We start from the raw sequence: 3,530 nt of genomic DNA, 5'->3' as shown, positions 1-3,530 counted from the left end.
CTTCCACTATAACAACGATCGTACATCCATCCACGATGGTTGGGAAAATGGGTCATGTTCTGTGACAAACCAAACAAATAAAACCTTAGCCAGAACAACAACACTCCATGTGACATAAGTAATAAACCTATTACTACTCAAGTCAAACATGGAAGGCAATTTCAACACTATTGTCATAGGCATTCAATAAGGGCATCGAAAGAGAAGTCCTCAGTATTGAAATGTCTTTGACATCCTAAGTGGTTGTGTATAAAATTTGGGGGAGTCAACTTTCTGACATTACTAAAGTTCTCTTTTATAGAGTACTTTCACATATTTTGTACGTTCTAAGTGTTTAAGGAACTTTTACCCTTCTCATTCCATTGAGAATGTGTGTAGTACCATAGGACTTTAAATGACTACATAACTTAATGAAGTTGTAGCCTAATAAATGAACTTACAATATACAGGAACATACAATATATACATCAACATTCGTTCATGGTCTAAATGCAGGTTTAATAACACAATTCTGCAAGGAAATAAAATGACACAGATATAGCTATAGATCAATACTAACCACTTCAACAACTTTTTTTCATGAATTGAAACATGTTAAAACTGATATTTAACTCAAAACCAAACTGCTACTCAGAATCATCTTTCTAGTTCCTAAAATTGACTCAAAATTTGTGGTTTTGGAAGTGATTTTGTACCTAAGTCATTATGACACTTTGTTAATCATTTCAATAGTTTTCATTCATCAAAAAACACTTGTTTGAACTCTAATTACGCACAAAATATAACTGGAACTCAGATTCACTTTGCAAGTTCCAAAATTGGCTCAAATATCATGGTTTGACATACTAAATTGCATACACGTCTTTGTAACTTCACATCAATGGTTCTAACAACTTTAATACATAAATTTGGACTTGTTTAAACTTCCAAACATCACAGAATCACAGCAAAACAAAAAATGACCTGCAAGGACTCAATTTTACTTCACTTTTTAAGGTTTAAAGTAGTGTGATTTTGACTTTTAGGGAATTATTTGTTTTTCACCACTTTCCTAGCATCATTCCACTACTTTAGACTTGTTAGGATGTTAACATTACTTAAAATTAATCTTCATTAGAAATACTTAGGTTACTTTAGGTCAATTTCAAAACTATCACCTATTTAGTACACTTTTGAGGTTCTAGGGTGTCATATTTTGAGTTCTAGGTTGCCTTGTAGTGTGAGTTTCTAGTTAGCATTGTTTTACCATTATAAACTTCTTATGACAGTTTATTTGTAGTTTCTTAGGCTAGTTTAGTGTAGTTAGCAAAATTTGACCATTCTAGTGCATTCTAATTTAGTGCAGTTTGGACCGTGTTGTTTTAGTTATGTGTGAGTCTAATTCGAGTTAAACTCCACCTAGCTACTGTTTTCCAGCTTGGTATTGTGTAGTTATACATTCTAGAGTCACTTTTAACATTGCCTAGTCCATTGAATCTTATGAACTCAGTTTTGCTTTTGTGATGGAGTGATTTTTCTGCATTTTTGGCCATAACAAAGTCAGATTTCGAATGCTACCATTTCTATGTTGTGTGACAGTTTGAGCAAGTCTAAAATGATGTTTAAAAGTTGCTAGCAGAGTTCAATTAGTGCTATAATGGTCTAAGTGCATAATTGTATACTAAACCCTCAATTTTCAGTCAAAATTGGGAAATGGCAAGGTGTTTTTGAGTAACAGTTTGGATTTGAGCCAATTCAAAGTGTGAACAAGTTTCAAAACATTAATCCAAGTTGCAATAGTGATTAGTTTTGAGCTACAGTCACTGCTGTGACATTTCGTGTCTTAAATCACCAAATTGTGTGTCATTTTTGTGGCAAAAATTAACTAGACAACACTTTGAGACTAATTGTTTGTGGTTAAAGACTTTGATTGCAGGCCAAAAGCCTAGGAATCAACTTTAAAATTATAAAAGTAGCTTGCATAAGAAAATAGCTATTTAGGAAACTAAGGCTAATATGGGTGTTCTCATTCTGCACTAAGAGATAACCATTTTTTGTGCAATACTTTTACATTGATTATAAGAAACTATTCAGAAACTTGATATGTGCAGATTCTCATTCAATTCCCCCAACAAATTAAATTCTCAAATCTGAATCATGCTTCTTTAGGTCTTATTATTAGTTTTTCATTGTGCTAAATTTCTTTGTAAATTCATTTATGCTCTCTTCATACTTAGTTGGACCTTTTCTAGCTTAGTTCAGTTAGTTCAAAGTTCTTTGAGTCTTTTTTATTGTTAGCCAGTCATTTGAATTCCTAAAACTCAGAATTGGTGATGAGGTTGTGTTAATTTTCTGCATAATTGAATGTTGCAAAAGTGACATTTTGAATTAGTGTCCATTAGCAGCTCAAACAAGTTTGTTTTGATATTTAAATCTTGTTGAAATGGTTAAGTTCAAAGTATAGCAACATTTGTAGAATAATCAAAATCTAGAGGTGCATCAGAGGAAATTATTTGGAAATTGAACCAGTTGTTCACTAAAACTGAAAATGCAAGGGAAGAAACACAAGACTGGAAGAATGAGGCTGCACAATTGAAGATGGAAGTTGTAGTCACTAAACTTGTTTTAGAAGATGCCGAAATAAAGCTCAAAGCAGCATTGAAAGAAGTAGAGGTAGCAAAAATAGTTGAGGCAAGTGCTCTTCAATTTATCAGGGGAGGATTTTAAGTCCTTAGTTCATAAGGTCGAGGATTTTGACAAATTAAAAGATATGAAATTGGATGCTGCCAAAGCAGAGGTCGAAGCTACAAAGGTGAGTGAAAATTAAGTTCTAAAAAGGTTAGAGGAAACCTAAGAGGAAATTGAGGATATGAAAAATGAAACACAATAAGTCTTCAAAAGGGCTTAGATGGCTGAAGCAGCAAACATACCAGTGGAGAATGAGCTGATAAAGCAGCATCAAAGAGGGCAGAAGAAATTAGCAAAAAAAAGTAACAGAAGTTGCTTCTAAATTATCGGCTGAAACACAGACGACTATAGAATTATCTCCTCAGCATTATAGGATTCAAAAGCAGAATTCACTACCAAAGGTGGAGATGAAAAAGTTAGAGAAAGGGAAGGTTTCAAATGAAGAGAAACATTTTTAATGTTGAGTTGATAGTGCAGCCAATTATAAGACTTCATTCAGTTTTATCGTACTTCCCAAAACAACCCCATTTCATTTAATGAAACCCTTGTTAATCCTGATTTATCATGAACCGAACCCCTCCCTTACCTAATACACCTGTTCATTAGTTAACACAGTGAAGGACATAGTAAGAATAATTTAGTTACCACGTTATCATTGATGAATCAATATTTTCTTCACTTGACTTAGTTTATTGTGCTAGAATTAATCGGGGAATTGTGCTTAAATGTCCGATATTTTTCTATTTTTGCTAATTGTGCTTAATTTGACCAGAAATTCTAATTTTAATTAATTTGAATTATCTGAGCTAATTATTTGCATTATTAATTGCAGGAAAAATTTTGGAAATACAATTTGGGACATT

General features: G+C 32.8%; 1 pseudogene; it reads left to right on the top strand.

The window, feature by feature from the left end:
* The first annotated feature begins 2,463 nt into the window (after window positions 1–2,463).
* On the top strand, window positions 2,464–3,125 carry LOC148201011 (WEB family protein At5g55860-like; annotated as a pseudogene).
* The last annotated feature ends 405 nt before the right edge of the window (window positions 3,126–3,530 follow it).

The sequence above is a fragment of the Vigna umbellata genome, chromosome 4 (assembly GCF_029865625.1).
Source record: "Vigna umbellata cultivar VRB3 chromosome 4, Vumbellata_1.0, whole genome shotgun sequence".
Lineage (NCBI taxonomy): Eukaryota > Viridiplantae > Streptophyta > Magnoliopsida > Fabales > Fabaceae > Vigna > Vigna umbellata.
Note: the sequence above shows the minus strand (reverse complement) of the source record. Positions and strands in the feature narration are given on the sequence as shown.